This window comes from Eleutherodactylus coqui, chromosome 6, assembly GCF_035609145.1.
Source record: "Eleutherodactylus coqui strain aEleCoq1 chromosome 6, aEleCoq1.hap1, whole genome shotgun sequence".
Classification (NCBI taxonomy): Eukaryota; Metazoa; Chordata; class Amphibia; order Anura; family Eleutherodactylidae; genus Eleutherodactylus; species Eleutherodactylus coqui.
Genome location: NC_089842.1, coordinates 69,662,684 through 69,686,544, shown reverse-complemented (window position 1 = coordinate 69,686,544; position 23,861 = coordinate 69,662,684). Strand labels below are relative to the sequence as shown.

The 23,861-nt window shown below is 44.8% G+C and overlaps 1 protein-coding gene across 1 annotated transcript in view; it reads right to left on the bottom strand.

The window, feature by feature from the left end:
- Positions 1 to 2,903, bottom strand: part of LOC136632218 (uncharacterized) — a 33,822-nt gene extending 30,919 nt beyond the window's left edge. Inside the window, exon 1 of the mRNA XM_066606951.1 lies at positions 2,851 to 2,903. The gene's annotated coding sequence lies outside the window, so the exon portion shown is untranslated. The remainder of the gene's footprint in view (positions 1 to 2,850) is intronic.
- Positions 2,904 to 23,861: the final 20,958 nt, after the last annotated feature.

The following is a 23,861-nucleotide window of genomic DNA, read 5'->3' as shown; positions in this document are numbered from 1 at the left end:
TGCCAGGGAATAAAAAAAAATCATATCCGCATGCTAAAAGCTGCTATGCGGGCGCCCATGTATCTCTGCAAATCAAGTCTGCCCATGTGAGCCAGGCCTTGCACTGATTACAGTATATATTGTACTACACAGCGCTGCAGTATGCACAAGAAAGCAAGATACATAAATCCATAAATCTTGTGGTGTGAATGGGAAGCCACATGCATTTTTTCATACAGTAAAATATTCTTTGTGTTGTAACTGTTGGAACTCTTTATAAATGTGGCATTTTTGAGTAATACTATTTATCAATGTCATCACTGATAAATGTCTTAATATGCTCAATATCCATTAAAAGTAACCTCACCTGAAGAAAAGAGACAGAACTCTAGGTGATCAATAATGCAAACATAGGGAGCTCATGCATACTGGATAAAAATCAGCCAAAGCAACTGATGTCAGCGGGAATTACAGATTATCGAACATGCATGTCTTTTCCCTGATGGCCGTTATCAGGACAAAGAATTTGAATCCATGTTAAAAATATGACTAAGTCAAGAGAGTGATCCAATAAGTTAAAGGATCATTGCCCTGCACAAACAAGGTAAAGGATACAAAAAGATAGCAAAGGCATTGAATATTCCTAGAGATGCAGTTGAAAGCATAGTTCATAAATTCTAAGTTAAAAGAACGCTGACTACATTACCTGGACGTGGCAAAAAGAGGAAGCTATCTCTAGCTACCACCCTATTCCTGAGGAGACAGGTGGTCAAAACGTTGGCTACAATATGCTCAAAGCCATATAAATAAGTCCCAGAAGTTTTGGGGTTCTGTTCTGTGGGGTGATGAAAAAAAACTGAAACTTTTTGGTCTTATGGACCAGCGGTATGTCTGGAGGAGGTAGAATGAAGCATACACTGAAAAGAACACCCTGCCTACAATGAAACATGGTGGTGGCTTGGTGATGCTCTGGGGCTGCTTTACATTTTCTAGCACTAAAAACCTGCAGCGTGTGCAGGCCAAGAAGGATTCAATGAAGTTTCAGGAAACCCTAGGATAAAATGTCATGCCTTAAGTGAGGAAGCGGAAGCTTGGGCATTGCTGGATCATTCAACAATGATCGCAAGCATACCTCAAAGTCCACCAAGGCTTAATTATAAAAGAGGCCCTTGATGATTCTGGAGGGACCATCACAGTCGCCTGACTTGAAGAATATTAGAGTACTGGAGGCGATTTCCTATGAGCAATGGGCTAAAATTCCTCAGGAATGTTGTCAGACTCTGTTGCCTGGCTATGCATTGCATTTGCAGGTCATACATAACAGCAAAAGGGTATCATTAGGGGTTGAACAACTTTGAGATTTCAATAGCCATTAAAAGTGACATTTTGTGTTGAATTTGGAGAAACATCTTGTTATACAAGTTATACTGAGCTTTTTAAATTGCTCTTGCTATTTTTTTTGTGAACAGCTAAAAGTTTTTACATTTGGCAAATAAAACAAAATTGCAACGAGGGGTAAATGACTTTAATTGCAACTGTACATATAGAAATATGGAGTCTATAGAACAGTACTGATCACATTTTCAGAGCCTTTTTTATATTTAAAAAACATGGATCCTAAATACATAGCTGTGGTTGAGACTCAGGCCTTAGCCAGACGGGCGTTTTTTCGCGCGATTTGCGGATCGCATGACGGATGCGCATCCGCAAATCGCGTGACCGGTGCCCGAAAATCGCCCAAAAAAATGCTCCTAGCCGCGTTTCATTAGAAACGGGCCGGAGCTGTCCAGCGCATTGCATTCAATGGAGCCGGCAATACAGCCCGCTCCATTGAAAGCAATGCGCTGCGGGCGAGTGTGGGATGAATTGTCGGGAAGGGCTTAAATATATAAGCCCTTCCCTGCAATTCATCCAGAAAAGTGTTAAAATAAAAAATATATATATACTCACCTGCTCCCGGCAGCCGGAGTTCCGTGCGGCCGGCCTGCAGTGGGTGTGAAGGGGGTGTGAGTCAGACCTGCCCCCTGATTGGCTCAGCGCTGAGCATGAGCAAATCGCGGCAAAAAACGCCTGTCTGACTAAGGCCTCAAGGTGGTCTCTAAATGTTACAGGGTTATTCTATTCATATAATATTATGATCAATATGGGTCCAACCACTAGGATGCCTGCCAATCAGGAGAACAAAGAAACAAGAAGCAAAGGTACTCCTGTCCACATGTTGTGCAGGGAAATGTAACACATTTTAGAAGCCCTTTATTTCTAAGAATTGGTGAGGGTTCAGGAAGTCAGACCCTCTTTCAAACTGTAGTAATGTGCCCATACTTTAGTGGCAAAACCCTTTTAATCATTTATTGCTTCGGTGATTTTCATGTTGCTATGCACATATTTGTACGGGCAGTTTATGATGCCACATCTTTGTGGTTGTTAGGTGAACTTGGTACGGAGAAGTGAGCTAAGATACAAGTTTCACAGAAAGGATCATGAACTCCAATCTAATCACAGATCATATACTACAAAAAATAAAGCCAACCTTTTTATGAGTTGGTGGGAAGATTGTTTTATATTCAGTCATGATAACCCTTTTGCTGGCCGCATGGTGTGGTATGCTAGGTATATTGATGACGTAATAATAATTTGGGATGAAGGTGCGATACAAGGCGAATGTCATGAACAAGTTAATCAGTTTAGTAGATATATTAATAACAACTCTGTTAATCTGCAATTCACTGTAACATATAATAAGGAAGAGGTGCCGTTTTTGGATTTAACCCTAAGAGGAAATTGTAATACAGGTATCGGAACTAAACTGTACAGAAAGGAAACAGCAGGTAACACTATATTGCATGCAAGTAGTGGCCATCCCAAACATACCATAAAGGCTATCCCTATGGGAGAATTTATCCGTGCAAAAAGATCTTGTTCGGACAGTTCTACATTCAATATAGCAAAAACAGAGATTAACAATAGATTACATCAAAGAGGGTATAGGCAGACTTTATTGAATAAAACTTGTACTAAAATGGAGACACGAAAAAGAGAAGAATTACTTACAGATAGATCTAGTGATAAAAGAAAAAAGAAAAATAAAGGATTAGTTTTTTCCACAGCTTACAGTAGAGATTTTTATAATATTAGAAAAATTTTCTCCAAATTTTTACCTGTACTCAGACAGGATGATGTAACTGATGAAATATTAAGCGAAGGGGTTAAGTTTGTCGCAAAAAAGAACAAAAATTTAGGGGACTTACTAGCTCCAAGCAATTTTTCTTCTAATATAGAAAAACCGCATTGGCTGAAATATAAAGGTTTCTACTAGAGATGAGCGAACACCAAAATGTTCGGGTGTTCGTTATTCGTAACGAACTTCCCGTGATGCTCGAGGGTTCGTTTCGAACAACGAACCCCATTGAAGTCAATGGGCGACCAGAACATTTTTGTATTTCGCCGATGCTCGCTAAGGTTTTCATGTGTGAAAATCTGGGCAATTCAGGAAAGTGATGGGAATGACACAGTGACGGATAGGGCAGGCGAGGGGCTACATGTTGGGCTGCATCCTAAGTTCACAGGTCCCACTATTAAGCCACAATAGCGGCAAGAGTGGGCCCCCCCCCCTCCCAACAACTTTTACTTCTGAAAAGCGCTCATTAGCATGGCATACCTTTGCTAAGCACCACACTACCTCCAACAAAGCACAATCACTGCCTGCATGACACTCCACTGCCACTTCTCCTGAGTTACATGCTGCCCAACCGCACCCCCTCCCCCCCACAGCGCACACCAAACTGTCCCTGCGCAGCCTTCAGCTGGCCTCATGCCACACCACCCTCATGTCTATTTAGAAGTGCGTCTGCCACGACGAGGGACCGCAGGCACACACTGCACAGGGTTGGCACGGCTAGGTAGCGACCCTCTTTAATAGGGGCGGGGCGATAGCCCACAATGCTGTACAGAAGCAATGAGAAATACAATCCTGTGCCACCGCCATCAGGAGCTGCACACGTGGGCATAGCAATGGGGAACCTATGTGCCACACACTATTCATTCTGTCAAGGTGTCTGCATGCCCCAGTCAGACTGGTTATATGCACCTTAACAGTAACCGCGTTGGTGGTAATGTGGTGGTGACTGCGGACCTAGTACCACGGTTGTATTTTGTTGGTTTTCGGAATGTGGCCAGGATTAAGTGGGCCGTGGCGGGGGGATGGTGGGGGGGCTCTCTTGTAGTGTCGGTAAAGGTGAAATTCTTGGACTGCCGCCAGACGAACCAATGCAAAGGCATTTGCCAACAATGTTTTCCCTGTTGGAGGAGGAGGGGGATGTTTTTGAGGCACTACGTGTCCTCTCCACGTGTCCGTTCCATGTAAGCAATAGTAGCACTCAAGACAGGCCCCAGTAACAATTCTGAAGCAGCAGTATAGCGGGAGCGCAGTCTTCGTTCCATGTAAGCAATAGTAGCACTCAAGACAGGCCCCAGTAACAATTCTGAAGCAGCAGTATAGCGGGAGCGCAGTCTTCGTTCCATGTAAGCAATATTAGCACTCAAGACAGGCCCCAGTAACAATTCTGAAGCAGCAGTATAGCGGGAGCGCAGTCTTCGTTCCATGTAAGCAATAGTAGCACTCAAGACAGGCCCCAGTAACAATTCTGAAGCAGCAGTATAGCGGGAGCGCAGTCTTCGTTCCATTTCAGTAGCCTTAGTATAGCCAAGGCACAAGTGACATTTATGTAGCTAAACTGTAGGCCAACCCCACACACCTTTCTGTACCATGAGTGCAGGCGAAGAACATAGAAATTACTATGATTACACTGTAGGTGAGGGCCCCAAAAAATTGGTGTACCAACAGTACTAATGTACCTCAGTAAAAATTGGCCATGCCCAACCAAGATGGCAGGTGAATCGCTTTGGTTAATGTGGCTTAAGTGGTAACTAGGCCTGGAGGCAGCCCAGTGTAACGAAAAATTGGTTCAAGTTAAAGTTCCAACGCTTTTAAGCTAATTGAAACTTATAAAAATTGTTCTGAAAAATTATTTGAGTGAGCCTTGTGGCCCTAAGAAAAATTGCCCGTTCAGCGTGATTACGTGAGGTTTCAGGAGGAGGAGCAGGAGGAGGAGGAGGAGGAATATTAGACACAGATTGATGAAGCACAAATGTCCCCGTTTTGGATGGTGAGAGAGAACGTAGCTTCCATCCGCGGGTGCAGCCTACGTATTGCTTACGTATCGCTGCTGTCCGCTGGTGGAGAACAGAAGTCTGGCGAAATCCAGCCTTTGTTCATCTTGATGAGTGTTAGCCTGTCGGCACTGTCGGTTGACAAGCGGCTACGCTTATCGGTGATGATTCCCCCAGCCGCACTAAACACCCTCTCCGACAACACGCTAGCCGCAGGACAAGCAAGCACCTCAAGGGCATACAGGGCTAGTTCAGGCCACGTGTCCAGCTTCGACACCCAGTAGTTGTAGGGGGCAGAGGCGTCACCAAGGATGGTCGTGCGATCCGCTACGTACTCCCTCACCATCCTTTTGCAGTGCTCCCGCCGACTCAGCCGTGACTGGGGAGCGGTGACACAGTCTTGGTGGGGAGCCATAAAGCTGGCCAGGCCCTTAAAGACTGTTGCACTGCCTGGGATGTACATGCTGCTCGATCTACGCACATCCCCTGCAACATGGCCCTCGGAACTGCGCCTTCTGCCACTAGCGCTGTCGGCTGGGAATTTTACCATCAGCTTGTCCGCAAGGGTCCTGTGGTATAGCAACACTCTCGAACCCCTTTCCTCTTCGGGAATCAGAGTGGGCAGGTTCTCCTTATACCGTGGATCGAGCAGTGTGTACACCCAGTAATCCGTAGTGGCCAGAATGCGTGCAACGCGAGGGTCACGAGAAAGGCATCCTAACATGAAGTCAGCCATGTGTGCCAGGGTACCTGTACGCAACACATGGCTGTCTTCACTAGGAAGATCACTTTCAGGATCCTCCTCCTCCTCCTCCTCCTCAGGCCATACACGCTGAAAGGATGACAGGCAATCAGCCGGTGTACCGTCAGCAGCGGGCCAAGCTGTCTCTTCCCCCTCCTCCTCATCCTCCTCATGCTCCTCCTCCTCCTCCTGTACGCGCTGAGAAATAGACAGGAGGGTGCCCTGACTATCCAGCGGCATACTGTCTTCCCCCGCCCCCGTTTCCGAGCGCAAAGCAGCTGCCTTTATGGTTTGCAGGGAATTTCTCAAGATGCATAGCAGAGGAATGGTGACGCTAATGATTGTAGCATCGCCGCTCACCACCTGGGTAGACTCCTCAAAATTACCAAGGACATGGCAGATGTCTGCCAACCAGGCCCACTCTTCTGAAAGGAATTGAGGAGGCTGACTCCCACTGCGCCGCCCATGTTGGAGTTGGTATTCGACTATAGCTCTACGCTGTTCATAGAGCCTGGCCAACATGTGGAGCGTAGAGTTCCACCGTGTGGGCACGTCGCACAGCAGTCGGTGCACTGGCAGCTTAAAGTGATGTTGCAGGGTGCGCAGGGTGGCAGCGTCCGTGTGGGACTTGCGGAAATGTGCGCAGAGCCGGCGCGCCTTTACGAGCAGGTCTGACAAGCGTGGGTAGCTTTTCAGAAACCGCTGAACCACCAAATTAAAGACGTGGGCCAGGCATGGCACGTGCGTGAGGCTGCCGAGCTGCAGAGCCGCCACCAGGTTACGGCCGTTGTCACACACGACCATGCCCGGTTGGAGGCTCAGCGGCGCAAGCCAGCGGTCGGTCTGCTGTGTCAGACCCTGCAGCAGTTCGTGGGCCGTGTGCCTCTTATCGCCTAAGCTGAGTAGTTTCAGCACGGCCTGCTGACGCTTGCCCACCGCTGTGCTGCCACACCGCGCGACACCGACTGCTGGCGACATGCTGCTGCTAACACATCTTGATTGTGAGACAGAGGAGGAGGAGGAGGAGGAGGGTGCTTTAGTGGAGGAAGCATACACCTCCGCAGATACCACCACCGAGCTGGGGCCCGCAATTCTGGGGGTGGGTAGGACGTGAGCGGTCCCAGGCTCTGACTCTGTCCCAGCCTCCACTAAATTCACCCAATGTGCCGTCAGGGAGATGTAGTGGCCCTGCCCGCCTGTGCTTGTCCACGTGTCCGTAGTTAAGTGGACCGTGGCAGTAACCGCGTTGGTGAGGGCGCGCACAATGTTGCGGGAGACGTGGTCGTGCAGGGCTGGGACGGCACATCGGGAAAAGTAGTGGCGACTGGGAACTGAGTAGCGCGGGGCCGCCGCCTCCATGATACTTTTGAAGGACTCCGTTTCCACAACCCTATACGGCAGCATCTCAAGGCTGATGAATTTTGCGATGCGGACGGTTAACGTTTGAGCGTGCGGGTGCGTGGCGGCGTACTTGCGCTTGCGCTCGAACACTTGCGCAAGCGACGGCTGAACGGTGCGCTGAACTACACTGCTGGATGGGGCCGAGGACAGCGGAGATGAGGGTGTGGGTGCAGGCCATGAGGCGGTAGTGCCTGTGTCCTGAGAGGGGGGTTGCATCTCAGTGGCAGGTTGGGGCACAGGGGGAGAGGCAGGGGTGCAAACCGGAGGCGGTGAACGGCCTTTGTCCCACCTTGCGGGGTGCTTGGCCATCATATGTCTGCGCATGGTGGTGGTGGTGAGGCTGTTGGTGTTGGCTCCCCGGCTGAGCTTTGCGCGACAAAGGTTGCACACCACTGTTCGTCGGTCGTCAGGCGTCTCTGTGAAAAACTGCCAGACCTTAGAGCACCTCGGCCTCCGCAGGGTGGCATGGCGCGAGGGGGCGCTTTGGGAAACACTTGGTGGATTATTCGGTCTGGCCCTGCCTCTACCCCTGGCCACTGCACTGCCTCTTGCAACCTGCCCTGCTGATGCCCTTGACTCCCCCTCTGAAGACCTGTCCTCCTGAGTAAGCGTTGCACACCAGGTGGGGTCAGTCACCTCATCGTCCTGCTGCTCTTCCTCCGAATCATCTGTGCGCTGCTCCCTGGGACTTACTGCCCTTACTACTACCTCACTGCAAGACAACTGTGTCTGATCGTCATCGTCCTCCTCACCCACAGAAAGTTGTTGAGACAGTTGGCGGAAGTCCCCAGCCTCTTCCCCCGGACCCCGGGAACTTTCGAATGGTTGGGCATCAGTGACGATAAACTCCTCTGGTGGGAGAGGAACCGCTGCTGCCCAATCTAAGCAGGGGCCCGAGAACAGTTCCTGGGAGTGTTCCCGCTCCTGAGCAGGTGTCATTGTAGTGGAGTGAGGAGGCTGGGAGGAAGGAGGAGCAGCAGACAGAGGATTCGGATTGGCAGCAGTGGACGGCGCAGAACTGCGGGTAGACGATAGGTTGCTCGAAGCACTTTCTGCCATCCAGGACAGGACCTGCTCACACTGCTCATTTTCTAATAACCGTCTCCCGCGTGGACCCATTAATTGGGCGATGAATGTGGGGACGCCAGAAACGTGCCTCTCTCCTAATCGCGCAGCAGACAGCTGCGACACACCTGGATCAGGAGCTTGGCCTGTGCCCACACCCTCACTTGGCCCTCCGCGTCCTCGGCCACGTCCACGTCCACGTCCTCTAGGCTTACCCCTACCCCTCAGCATGCTGTATTACCAGTGATTAGATTTCCCAGGCAGGAAATAAATTGGCGCAAGACTGCAGGCCAAATATAATTTTTGCCCTTTTTGGAAAACGAAAGGCCCCACTGCCTCTAGTGAATGAATTATCTAAGTTTAATAACTGTGCTGTGTCCCTGCTTATGTGTCACAGAACGTGAGGGTAGCAGAGTTATTAACTGTGGCAGAGCAGGTATTTTTTTTTCCCAATTAAGGAAAGCAAATGGCGAAGCCAGCAGTAAAGCGTAGCTGGGTGCGTATGATTTAGCAATGTTTTTCACGCAGCTCACACGTCTCCACAGGCGTAAGGACGGACACAGGCTGGACAAATAGATTTCTTTTCAGTTTTTTCCCACCAACAGGCAGCACTGCGTATATTCAATGAACCTGAGAAGTTTAATAACTGTGCTGTGTCCCTGCTTATGTGTCACAGAACGTGAGGGTAGCAGAGTTATTAACTGTGGCAGAGCAGGTATTTTTTTTCCCAATTAAGGAAAGCAAATGGCGAAGCCAGCAGTAAAGCGTAGCTGGGTGCGTATGATTTAGCAATGTTTTTCACGCAGCTCACACGTCTCCACCGCCCGTAAGGACGGACACAGGCTGGACAAATAGATTTCTTTTCAGTTTTTTCCCACCAACAGGCAGCACTGCGTATATTCAATGAACCTGCGAAGTTTAATAACTGCGCTGTGTCCCTGCTTATGTGTCACAGAACGTGAGGGTAGCAGAGTTATTATAACTCTTGGAGAGCAGGTATTTTTTTTCCCAATTAAGGAAAGCAAATGGCGAAGCCAGCAGTAAAGCGTAGCTGGGTGCGTATGATTTAGCAATGTTTTTCACGCAGCTCACACGTCTCCACCGCCCGTAAGGACGGACACAGGCTGGACAAATAGATTTCTTTTCAGTTTTTTCCCACCAACAGGCAGCACTGCGTATATTCTATGAATAATAACTGTGTTGTGGCCCTGCCTATACAATTCTTTCCCTGCAGTATCAATGGAGGGTGGAATGCTCTGCAGAGTCGATTTTGAGAAGCCCAAAAAAAATGCAGCACAGCCAACAGCAGCCTGGACAGTACTGCACACGGATAAATATGGCCCTAGAAAGGACCGTTGAGGTTCTTGAAGGCTACACTCACTCCTAACACTCTCCCTGCCTATGCAGCACTTCTGTCCCTAATGCCAGGTGCAACGGTCTGCAGAGGCGATTTTGAGAAAAAAAAAATCCCACTGCTAACAGCAGCCAACACACAGCTATCAGTGGCCCTAATAAGGACCTTTGGGGGGTCTTGAAGCCTACACTAACTACCAATTCTTTCCCTACAGCAGCTCCGGTATAAACAGCACTGTCCCTCATCTAACTCACACCGCATCTGAGGCGAGCCGCGGGAGGGGCCGACTTTTATATTAGGCGAACACCTGATCTCGCCAGCCACTCACAGCAGGGGGGTGGTATAGGGCTTAAACGTTGCAGGGGGAAGTTGTAATGCCTTCCCTGTCTTTCAATTGGCCAGAAAAGCGCGCTAACGTCTCAGGGAAGGAAGTGAAAGTAACCAGAACACCGCATGGTGTTCGTCACGAATAACGAACATCCCGAACACCCTAATATTCGCACGAATATCAAGCTCGGACGAACGCGTTCGCTCATCTCTAGTTTCTACAGGTGCGGCAATTCAAGATGCACTGTCTGTCATCTAACTGTCAAGAAGGAAAGCTTTTTTGACAGTAATCACATGAAAGAGTACAAAATATGGAGTTATATTAATTGCAGTACTACTAATGTGGTTTATATAATCCGCTGCAATGAATGCAATGTAGACTATATAGGATGCACCACACGAAAATTAAAAACTCGGATTAGTGAACATATCCGCAATATTAACCCCTTAATGACATGGCCTATTTTGAGCTTAAGGACCAAGCCTTATTTTTCAAATCTGACATCTGTCACTTTCTGTGCTAATAACTTTTGAATGCTTTTGTTTTTTCGTGACATATTGTACTTTATGTTAGTGTAAAAATTTCATCAATAAATTTTGTCCTTATTAGGAAAAAAAATCCAAATTTACTGAAAATTTGGAAAAATTCACAATTTTCAAACTTTGAATTGTTTTCTTTGTAAGATAGAAAGTCAAACACCACAACATAGTTATTAATTAACATTTCCCATAGGCCTAATTTACACAGCAATCAATTTTTAAGTGTTATTTTACTTTTTGCAGACTCCACAAAGTATATAAATTTAGCAGTAATTTTTCACATTTACTAGCAAATTTCAAAATATAAATTTTTTAAGGACCAATGCAGTTCAGACATAGTTTTGCCGAGCCTGTATATCAGAATCCCCCATGAATTGCCCCATTTTAAAATCAGCACCCTTCAAAGTATTCAAAATGGCATTTAGAAAGTTTATTAACCCTTTAGATGTTTTACAGGAATTAAAGGAAAGTGCATCAAAAATTAGAACAGTTCCTTTTTTCTACTGATTTTCAATATAAAACCTTTTTTTTTATATAAAACAGTAGGAGTTAGCAAAGAAACAAAACTTGGAATGTATTACCCAGATTCCGCAGTTTTTAGAAATGCCCCATATGTGGACGTAGCCTGTTGTATGGGCACATGGTAGGTCTCAGAAGGAAAGGAGCGCTTCTTGTCTTTTTGAATGCAGATTTGGCAGGAATAATTTTCAGACCCCATGTAGTGTTTGCAGTGCCCCTGAGGTAGCAGTACATTTGAAACCCCCAATAACTGACCCCATTTTGGAAACTACACCCCTCAGGGAATTTATTAAGGGGTGTAGTGAGCGGTTTGAACCCACAGATGTTTGAGGAATTTTTTTTAACAGTTTGAGTTCAATACGAAAAAATCAAATTTTTCACATAATGTTTAGCTTTAGGCCCAGATTTTCATTTTTCACCAGTGGCAGAAGGAAAAACGTACCCAATGATGCGTTACCCAGTTGCTCTCAAACACGGAAATGCCTTATATGTGGACGTAGCCTGTTGTATGGGCACATGGCAGGACTCAGAAGGATAGGAGCGCTTCTTGGCTTTTTGAATGCAGGTTTTGCTAGAATAATTTTCAGACCCCATGTAGTGTTTACAGTGCCCCTGAGGTACCAGTGCATTTGAAACCCCCAACAACTGACCCCATTTTGGAAACTACACCCCTCAGGGAATTTTGTAAGGGGTGTAGTGAGCGGTTTGAACCCACAGGTATTTGAGGAATTTTTTTAACAGTTTGAGTTCAATACAAAAAAAATCACATTTTTCACATAATGTTCAGCTTTAGGCCCAGATTTATATTTTTTACCAGTGGCAGAAGGAAAAAACATACCCCATGATGCGTTACCCAGTTGCTCTTGAATACGGAAATGCCCCATATGTGGACGTAGCCTGTTGTATGGGCACATGGCAGGACTCAGAAGGATAGGAGCGCTTCTTGGCTTTTTGAATGCAGATTTTGCTGGAATAATTTTCAGACCCCATGTAGTGTTTGCAGTGCCCCTGAGGTACCAGTGCATTTGAAACCCCCAACAACTGACCCCATTTTGGAAACTACACCCCTCAGGGAATTTTTTAAGGGGTGTAGTGAGCGGTTTGAACCCACAGGTATTTGAGGAATTTTTTTTAACAATTTGAGTTGAGAACGAAAAATTCACATTTTTCCAATAATGTTCAGCTTTAGGCCCAGATTTTCATTTTTCACCAGGGGCAGAAGGAGAAAACATAGTCCATAATGCATTACCCAATTACTCTCGAGCACGGAAATGCCCCATATGTGGATGTAAACTGTTGTTTGGGCACATGGCAGGGCTCAGAAAGAAAGAAGCGCTTTTTTTGAATGCAGATTTTGCTGGAATAATTTTCAGACACCGTGTAGTGTTTGCAGTGCCCCTGAGGTACCAATGCATTTGAGACCCACAACAACTGACCCCATTTTGGAAACTACACCCCTCAGGGAATTTTTTAAGGGGTGTAGTGAGCGGTTTGAACCCACAGGTATTTGAGGAATTTTTTTTAACAATTTGAGTTGAGAACGAAAAATTCACATTTTTCCAATAATGCTCAGTTTAGGCCCAGATTTATATTTTTTACCAGGGGCAGAAGGAGAAAACGTAACCCATGATGTTACCCAACAGGGAAATGCCCCATATGTGAATCTAAACTGTTTTTAGGGCGCAGGGCTCAGAAGGGAAGGACTTAGCATGTGGCTTTATGTACAAGCTGTGCGAAGTACATCAGGGTAAAACGTCAGGGCAATAAAAAAATTACAATTTCAGGGACGTGTGGTAGATCTTAAAACACTCATTTATACAGAGGCCGGGTTGTGTGGGGCACGTTTCACACTGGTATATGGTGTCTTTTCTTATCCCCTGTTTGTAGCACACTCTGCACCTCTTTTGGGTCCTTCCCTTCGTCGCAGTGGAGGGAATTTCACTGAGAAAATGCTGCCCTGGTACAATTCTTGTGGCCTCGCTTCCAGAAGTACTGGGCCTCTCCCCCACCTCCTGGTCCCCAAATATTAGGTCCTTGATAACTTCCTCTTGAAATTCAAGGAATGTCCCCCTGTGGCCTGCACCTCGGAACAGCACGTAGGCATTATACAGTGCCATCTGTACGAGGTGCACGGCCAGTTTTTTGTACCACACCCGTGTTTTCCGCATGGCTCTATAGGGCTCCAGTACCTGGTCTGATAGATCGACCCCTCCCATGTACTTATTATAGTCGAGGACGCAGTCTGGTTTGGGGGTCTCTGCACTGGTACCTCGTACTGGGCAGGGGGTACTGCTGTGGCCGTGTATTGTCGTCAACATAAGGACATCCCTCTTGTCCTTATATTTAACGCACAATATATTGTCGCTGCATTGGGCCCGGCTCTCACCCCTTCTGAGCAGTTGCCCAAGCAGCGTCTTAGGGAGGCTTTTTTGATTTTTCCGAACAGTGCCACATGCCACTGTTCCTCTGGAAGCGAGGCACTGAAACAGGGGGACACTGGTATAAAAGTTATCCAGGTACAGATGGTAACCCTGGTCTAATAGTGGGTGCACCAGTTCCCACACTATTTTCCCTGTTACTCCCAGCACGGGGGGGCATTCTGGGGGCTCAATTTTAGTGTCCTTCCCCTCGTAAATACGGAACTTGTGGGTGTACCCTGATGTACTTTCGCACAGCTTGTACAACTTCACACCATACCGTGCCCGCTTACTGGGCAGGTACTGGCGGAATTTTAGCCTCCCCTTGAAGTGTCCAAGGGACTCGTCTACTGCAATGTTTATCTGTGGGGCATACGCCTGGGCAAACTTGGCGTTAAAATGGTCTATTACGGGCCTGATCTTATACAACCGATCGTAATTGGGGTGATCGCTGGGGGGGCACAGCTGGTTGTCATTGTAGTGCAGAAATTTTAAAATACACTCAAAGCGCGTCCTCGACATCGCCATGCGGAACATTGGGGTGTGGTACAAAATATCGGTAGACCAGTACGCCCTGATTGTTGGCTTCTTTATTAGCCCCATGGTTAGTATAAGCCCCCAAATTTTTTTTATCTCTGGTGCATCCACAGGGGTCCACTTATCGGGTCTGGCATAGCTGGAGGTGGGATTTTCTTCTATAAAATTCTGGGCGTACAAATTCGTCTGGGTAACAATATGGGCAAAGAACTCTTCAGAAAAAAAAAACTTGAAGAAGTCCTTCCCTCTGAGCCCTTCCGTGTCAAATTGAATCCCTGGGTTCCCAATAAAATCAGGGATCTGTGGTCTGTAATCTTCCGGGGTACTCCAGTGAGCATCTGATGCATTGGGGTCAGTGGCGGTCCTTGGACGCCTTCTCGGGGGTGCAGGGAGCTCAGACTCGCTGGATGAGGATGAGGAGTCGGAGAATGCCAAAAAAGTGGGGTCGTCATCACCACTACCTGAGTCCGAGTCTGATGCAATGATTGCATACAGTTCCTCTGAAGTGTACCTCCTGCGGGCCATATTTATATAAAATGGGGCACACGGGGAAAAAGTTTTATTAGATGGGACACTGCGGGATGGGGTGACCACGGGACGGGGGTCGGAAAGAACGCGGAAACTTATGTGGTGTATTCACGTAAGTGTTTTTTTTTTTTCTTTTTTTTTTTTTACACAGACGAATACACTGACACAACACGGACTAACGACACACTACACACTAGACGGACTAACGACATGCTACACTAACTAATGACGGGTGACGGGACAGGTAACGAAATGGGAACAACAGGAACTTTTTTTGTTTTTTGGGGTTTTTTTTTACACAGACGAATACACTGACAGTACACGGACTAACGACACGCTACACACTAGACGGACTAACTAAACGCTACACTAACTAATAACGGGTGACGGGACAGGTAACGAAATGGGAACAACAGGAACTTTTTTTTTTTTTTTTTTACACAGACGAATACACTGACAGTACACGGACTAACGACACGCTACACACTAGACGGACTAACTAAACGCTACACTAACTAATAACGGGTGACGGGACAGGTAACGAAATGGGAACAACAGGAACTTTTTTTTTTTTTTACACCAAGGGATACACTGACTACACGCTGCGCTACACTACACTGCTGATCGCACGCTACAGCTCACTCACTACACTTCTGATCACACACTACAGATCCCTCACTCACTACACTACACTGCACTTCTGATCACTCACCCCACTCTGCTACACTACACTGCCTGATCAATCACTCACTACACTCACTACACTACACTGCCTGATCAATCACACTACACTCACTACACTACACTGCCTGATCAATCACTCACTACACTCACTACACTACACCACACTGATCACTAACACTCACTCCACTACACCACACTGATGACTAACTCCTCTCCACTACACTGATCACTAACTCCACTCCACTACACTACACTCCACTACACTAATCACGCACTCCCTGCCTAATCTACACAGTAATCGCTCTTTTTTATCACAAATACCACAGTAGGTGCTCTATCTACAAGCACCGGAAACACACTGCGGTGCTTGCACATGGAGCCCCTACTGTAAACAGCGCGAAGTCCGCTGCTGCGCTGTGATTGGTCAGGGAGTTTTTCCCTGACCAATCACAGCGATCGTGGGGGAGGGACCGCTCTGATTGGTCCCCAGCCCGGACGCAGCACTTGTCTGCTGACTATGTCAGCAGACATCACTGCTGTGTCGCCGCGATTGTCACCGCGGCGACACTTTAATGACATGACGTACCAGGTACGTCATGTTGCGGGAAGTATCCCGCTACCATGACGTACCAGGTACGTCCAGGAGCGGGAAGGGGTTAAAAAAGGTAATACGAGCAGCTCAGGTGCAGCTAAACATTTTTGTGAAAAACATGCAGGGATGATAGACAGGTTTTCATTCTTTGGGATAGAAAAGGTAACAAATAAAAAGAAAGGTGCAGTTAGTCCGGAGAAAGTTTTCAAAAGGGAAGCCTTTTGGATCCTAAATTTAAATACCAGATACCCAAAAGGGATGAATTATAGAACAGATCTTATGTACATATATTAGTTTCAACAATAACAGCAACACTTTCTTGTTTTTTCTTTTGCGTTTTTCTTGCGTTTTTCTTGTATTTATTTATTTTTTTCTTTTGTCATATGTTTATGTAATAATATTTACAACATACCAAATGAATAACCTTATCCTGTTATGTTAAGTCGGTGCATGATATGATGATCCATGAATATTGTTCTTTCCTCAAAGTATGTTATCCATACATATATTAATATGCTACCACATAAATTGTTTGTGGTTTATATATGGATTAATAAGTAAATAGCCTTAAATTCCTTTGAAACTCTGATCCTTTCATTACAGTGTCCATCAAGTCTATTTAAATATTCATTTTTTGTCCTACAATATATACTATTTACTATATACTATATATTCTATATACAAATAGACGTGTGTCAGTTCCTGCAGGAGGAACTGACCATGATAACAAGGTTGAGACAATCAATGCAGGGGTGAACTACATGTGTTTTTAATTCACTAATTATATGTTAAGCCTTTTAAAAGTCCATGCAATGTCTGTCAGTTAGAGGTGAGCAAGGTTCTGCGAACCGAAACGCGTACTCTGTTTGTCTGTATGAGCACGAAGTTATTGGAATAAAAGCGAGGTTCTTCACAATAGACGGACTCCTGCATTTGAAATATATGTATACAAAAAATAAAACTATATGTTTATACTGCAGATATATTTTTTTTTCTTACCTTAAAGCTCTCAGATTGAATGGAGGAGCTGGGGTTGATAGTGTTGATTCACAGACTGCTGTGAAAAGTTTTGAAAGCTGTTTTAACTGCATAACCTGTTATACGAGTCTGTTCCAAACCTGTAGGAAAGACACCTTAGCCCTTAGCGATTGCGGTTAATGGGAGTTTCCAAATTGTGCAATAATTATATATTGTACTGCTGCAATACACCTAAATACTGTTGTACACTGTATACTGCCTTTCCAAGAATACGTGTGTAGCCTTAGGAAATCATAAATCAATGTCGAAACAGCTGTTTTGTAAATTTAGTCACTTGAGTTTAAAATTGCAGGAAGTAAAGTGATATCACAGTGAAGGTTTCTGTTGGAACATATTTTATTTTATGATATCTAGGAAAAGTTATTCTCCATCTTCTGTTTTATTCTATTTTGCTAGATTTTTACACTGAAATCTATGTGAAAGGGGTGAATATGTTGTGACTGGAAATAGCCAAGCTTAGCTGACCTATGCCGTTTCTGTAACTCCCATAGACGTCAATGGGGGTTACGCATGCATATACCTGTTAGTCAATAGGGACAGGGAATGTCCAATTGTGGCAACCTCTTTAAGCTGCAGGGGAATAACTGTTCAATGCTTAGGTAGCCTGTGATGGCATTCAAGCCTATGCGTAAATTACAGTTGGTTAATAATACAGCTGTTGTAGTGGTATAAATGTAATTGCCTGAGGTAGGTGGCACATGTTTATTAATGTGTTGTTTTGACGTTGCATATTTGCTATGGGCAGTGATCTCCATACACTATCTTGATATGTATGTGCGTGTAATATGCTCCAAAATAGAACATGTTGCCATCTTTCTTGCGCATGTATTTCATGCAATATGTGTGAGCGACAACATGGGAGCCTATGACAGACATTCTGTGTTCAAATCCATGCGCAAAATACACTGTAACAATACATTTGTGTGAAGAAGCCTTTAGATGATAGGGTGATGGTAACCTCATGATGACCACAAAAATGGCAAGGTTCATGGAAGCATAGATATGATGTAAATAACATTCTTTCTCCTTATTCCACTATCTATCTATCTATATAAAATAGCTATGTATGTATGTGCCACCATAACTCATGAACAACTAGAGCAATTTCAACCAAACTTGGTACATATATAACTCATCCCATGGGGATGGGGGGAATAAGACAGCCCCACTACCCCTGCGAGGGATGGGGTGAAATGCGGGAATTGCAATTGAGCAAATGTTTTTTATTTCACAGTCTTACCTAACACAGACGACCTCCTCCTCATCATACACTAATCTATCACACAGACGACCCTCATCCTCAAATACTAGTATATTACACAGACCTCCTGCTCCTCAGATAATAATATCTTACACAGACAACCTCCTCCTCTGCTCCAACTACCACACAGCTTCCCACCAGCCCTGAGCCACCATGTACCACACAGAAATGAGCCCAGCACCCACTCAGCACAGCACAGCTTTCATTTTACCTCAGCAGTATCACAAGTGAAAGCTAAGCGGTGATTGGTTGCTATTGGCAACAAAAATTACAGGGGACGTCAGTGTGCTTTTGATTCTTAATTACGCCAGTATTACACAGACCTCCTGCTCCTCAGATAATAAGATCTTACACAGACAACTTCCTCCTCCACAAATACTAGTATTACACAGACGACCTCCTCATCATATACCAATATATTACACAGACAACCTCCTCCTTATGCAGTAAGATATTACATAGACAACCTCCTCCTCATGCAGTAAGATATTACATAGACAACCTCCTCCTCATGCAGTACGATATTACACAGACGACCTCCTCCTCATGCAGTACGATATTACATAGACTACCTTCTTCTCATGCAGTAAGATATTACATAGACTACCTTCTTCTCATGCAGTAAGATATTACACAGACGACCTCCTCCTCATGCAGTAAGATATTACATAGACGACCTCCTCCTCATGCAATACGATATTACATTGACGACCTGCTCCTCATGCTGTACGATGCTACACAAACAACCTCCTCCTCATGCAGTAAGATATTACACAGATGACCTCCTCATATACTAATGTATTACACAGATGTCCTCTTCCTCCTCATATACTAATATACTAAATCAGTACACACACACTCACACACACACACGTAAATTCTTTTCATGTCTAAAAATAAAATACACGGGCAATGCCGGGTAATCATCTAGTATTCAATAAAAGGCAATGTTTTGACCTCATAGGGTCTTTGTCAAGCTCAATTTAACATGAAGTCATGACAGAAATAAATAACACTAGACAATCATACCATATCCAATCACCTTTCCGTGTACACCCCCTACACAATCTAAAGATCAGTTGTGAATAATTAGTCATAATAGACACTAACTTAACTCTATAAGTATCCTTAAAAAGGTCCAAGAGAGACTCTAGGATCCAGGCGCCATCACTGCTGTCAGACACCCTCGGGTTAATATTACTTGACGTCTCATAGGTTGTACTGCACATGTGCGAGTTTATCAAACATCACATGATAACATAGAGAGGACTATTAGTGCCATCCGTGTATACTACAGAGTATAGCGCGCACACATGAGTTTACAGCCTAATCCTCACAATGTCATAGGTTTGCTGGCATCTCATATCTCTTCAAAGCATGCGCAAGTTTACCTATGGTCACATGATGTCATAGGCTTGCCAGATTCTCATGTCTCTTCTACGCATGTGCAAGTTTACGCTATTATAATTATACGCTATATAGTATACTGGTCCCACAGCTTCACTCATCATGTTACTGCGTATGCGCAAGCTTTTTAGTCTTAGTAACGCAATAGCTATCTGCTACATATTCTAAGTGTCAGAGCGCCATGGTCTCACCGCGCATGCGTGGACCTCATCAGTCATCTATCCTACAGTTATATAAAATATTTCATCCCTAACCTTATGTGTAAAATGTATTATGTCATATCATAACAACTAGAGGCCCATCATTATAGACTAACTAGACAATTACGCATGCAAAAATATATCGACACCTACCATTGTGGACACTTTATTTAATTTTATGCACAAATACTACTAACAAACAATAATGTGCACAACCCATGTCCTATCTCATCCTGTACCCACTTAATATTAATTTATTAATAAAGAACTAGTATATCATTTTTAATAGTCCATAACTATATAAAATTATATTACTGCATGTATATTACGTTTGTATTGTATATACATAATGTTCTCTAATGATCTCTATTCATTATGTATTATTAATATTTTATATTTAATTAAATTTAACTGCATTTTCCAAAGTTGTCAGTACTTATTAACAAAGCATACATCAACTAGCGTACTCATGTTACACAATATTCTTCATATCATATTCTCTAAGAGGTCTCAAGGTATCAAATTATCATGTTGCTATCCCTATTGTTGTTGTTATTCCCTCAATAGTCTCTAACCCAATAATCCAACTACCATTACTGGACAGATAGTCAATTATCACCAGTTTGTTTCATCTCAATAACAGGGACCAAATAGTTGACTCAAAGGGTAAAACTCATCACTCAAAACCAAATAATCAGTTCTGTCCAGATAGCAACGTTGGTTAAAAGATGGGTACAGAGGACTCCCCATCCCTTCTCTTTATTCCCATCACCATACCATCTAGCTGAATATGACCTCCTGGACTGTCTGCAACTCTACTCCTCTGTTCATTTTGGTGGCAAACTCCACTTCCTAAATTCTCATTTCCTTAGGGATAATCTACACCAAAAAGGAAGATAAGAAACATGTAGGTTTCCATTACTCAGGGTGAACAATTTGGAACTAGTAAGGATTAGAGATGAGCGAGCACGCTCGGATACAGCAGTTACTCGAGCGAGCATCGCTCTTCACGAGCAACTGTTTATTGGTCTGAGCATGCTCGGGGGGCGGCAGGGGGTAGAGAGACATATCTCTCACTCTCCCCCCCGCCGCTCATCCCCGCCCCCAAACGCCTCCCCGAGCACACTCGGAGCAGTAAACAGTTACTCGAGATGAGCAATGCTCCCTCGAGTAACTGCTTTATCCGAGCGTGATCGCTCATCTCTAGTAACGATCAGTCATGTAAAAAAAATGTACAATTACTGTATAGACAGACTGAATTAAATGGGCAGCATTATCTAAAAGCTTCTGTTTTTTTTTTTTTTGTGAAATCAGAGTGGAAAATGTCCCGGACAATATAAGTCGGTACATGGCCTGTGGCTGCGTACTAAGGATTTCATAATTCTATCTGCGAGTCAGCACACATTATATTTCTCAATATGTAGCTAGATTCCAATGCCACACTGATGATGTAATTGCAGTTGTGAGGCAGACTTCGCTTTTCTAACAGGATATTCAACATATTTTAGCATAGTTTAAACGTAACCAATATTTTAACAGCTACCAGATCGCAGTCCTGTATATTAAAAGGAGTTGTCTCCTTGCTTACTATTAACAACCTATCCTCAGGATAGGTAACCAGTGAAAGATAGGCAGGGGTCTGCTGCTTGTGACTCTGGTCACTGTGCATACACAGGTGTCTTTGTGCTGGAAGCAGACAGCTCTATAAATTGTGCTGTAACCCTGGCTGTTATTACATGCTGACTCATTATGTGCTTTCGGCACAAGAACAGCTCCATACACAGTGAATGGCAAGCGGAACAGTTAGTTGCCGGGGATCACAAGCAGAGGATCCCTGCAAATCTACTATTGATTATGGCCTATGCAGAAGATAGGTCATCATTAGTAAAAAGGGGGACAACTCCTTGAAGTTAGCAGCTTGATGGCTAAATTGTTAATAGAACACTTGGTGTGTAACTAGAGTGGCATTCTGGTCTGTAACCAGAGGATTGTATTATATCACCACCAGAAGTTAAGGGTGGCAACATAATACAGCACTCTTCAAGTTTCATAACGCCCCCAGCTTGTGATTGGCTGGGGGCGCGTTTAATCCCCCAAGTGCCGTCCTGACACGGCAGTCCACTGGGGAGGACAGCGGCAACAGTGGGAGCGGCGGCAGAGAGGAAAATGCAGTTAGTGGGGCACCCACCTGTCAGCGGCAGAAAGCAGTTGGCCAAGACGGAGCAGAGAGCTGGCAGACCGGATGCAAAAAAGTTGGCGAACGGAGTAGTGAGGGAGCGGAGGCACAGCCTAGCAGCAGGGGGATTCCTTCAGCGCTGCCACGATCACACTGTCAGTGAAGGTGGCAGCTAGTGGTTGCCCAGGGGAGATCGAAGGGGGACGCCTGCACCGGGGAGAGTGATAGCTAGTGGTTGCCCAGGGGAGATCGAAGGGGGACGCCTGCTCCGAGGCGAGTGATAGCTGCAGCGTCTGCATTGATTTTTGGCTGGCCTGAAAGGTTAGGGTTAGTTTTCCTATTAAGCTTAGATTATTACCTCTAAATGCTTTCATGTTACAGCTGTAACATGGAAGCACTTAGAGTTAATCAATACAGACGCTGCTAGGACCTTAAAGAATTCAGCCAATCGGGAGCTTGGGGCATTCCTCCATGCAAGCCCTGCCAAACCCCTAGCTTCCAGTGGCATCAAGGTACAACAGTATTGGCATTCTGGCCGGCCCACAGAGTATTGCATGGAGAACATAGAGAAACCTGGATTCCACCAAAAAGTCTTGTTTTAGTGGCAGGAATGTGTTATGCAACGAAGCAAAACAATCTATAGAATTTCTGGCCTTCTGGTCTACACAACAAAGGTGGTGGTTGTGATCATGGCATCGTCTTCACTTAGGCCATACACAGACCCCTCTACTTGATGTCTCTGATTGTAACACTGCTTGGTCTCCAGTCATATAACTCCTGAGTCACATCCACCACTTCTGCTCCTCAGATTAGTACTTTTCAGTGGCTTCCCACAAGGTTCCTGAATTTAGTAGTCATGGCTGTTATTTACTATTTGCTATTCAAGCTACTCTCACATAACTACGCAGGAATACTGTATGTAATGTTCCTTGTGATATGTGGGTAGTGCGTCCCACCACTTTGGCATTCCAAAGCATATAGTATACGATGGCCTTACAAGATGTTGGTTATTCATCTAGTCACACAATGCTCAGACAATATAGCAGGCTCCCTCCTGCCCTTCCTTTACAGGTGCACATATGATACGGATACGGCTCTTTTGGGCCTTAAGTACACAGCACTACTTTTTTCAATCTCCACGAAAAGACGCATGGAGCCTTTTCATTTGTATGACAGGTTGTAATATTCAATGAGGTACATATTTATTGATTAACATTAACTCTTTCTGGGAGTATGAAAAACAGCAATAATGCAATTTTTTTAAGATTACGTTTTGCATAATTCACTGTGTGGCATAAGTAACAAGTTATTACACATCAGTAGAATTATGGCAATACCACATTTATGTAGTTTTGTTTATGCTTTACTACTTACGTGCAACAAACAACACAGAAAAAAATGTTTGTATTGTCGCATTGCAAGACCTATAACATTTTTATTTTTCTGTAAATCAAGCTACGCAAGGACTGTATGCTGCAGTAGTGGTGATTCAAACTATGTGAACTTTTGTATTACTATTTATTTGCTAATGTAGTAGAGCATTTTTGTGGAAAAATGGGTTTTCTGTCTGAGCCTTTTTGTAATTTTATTTAATCCCATTAGGGGATTTCAACCATATAATCGTTTGATCATTCTTATATTACACTACAGTACTCCTGTGTTGTATTGCATTATGCCCGTCAGTAAAACACTGACAATCATCCTATTAGGCCCTGCTTGAATGGGTGTACCAAGATGGCAGACCAAGAGTCCCCTGGCTGCCATGACAGTACAGTGTGATGGTAAAATAATGAGCTGGATATATGATTGGTCAACAACTGTTAGGCCTCGTTCACATGAATGTATGCGTTTTTTACTACGGATCGCTGTCAAAAATCATACGAAAGAAGAATAGCCTCGATCAAGTACCAGGCATAATTAGCATT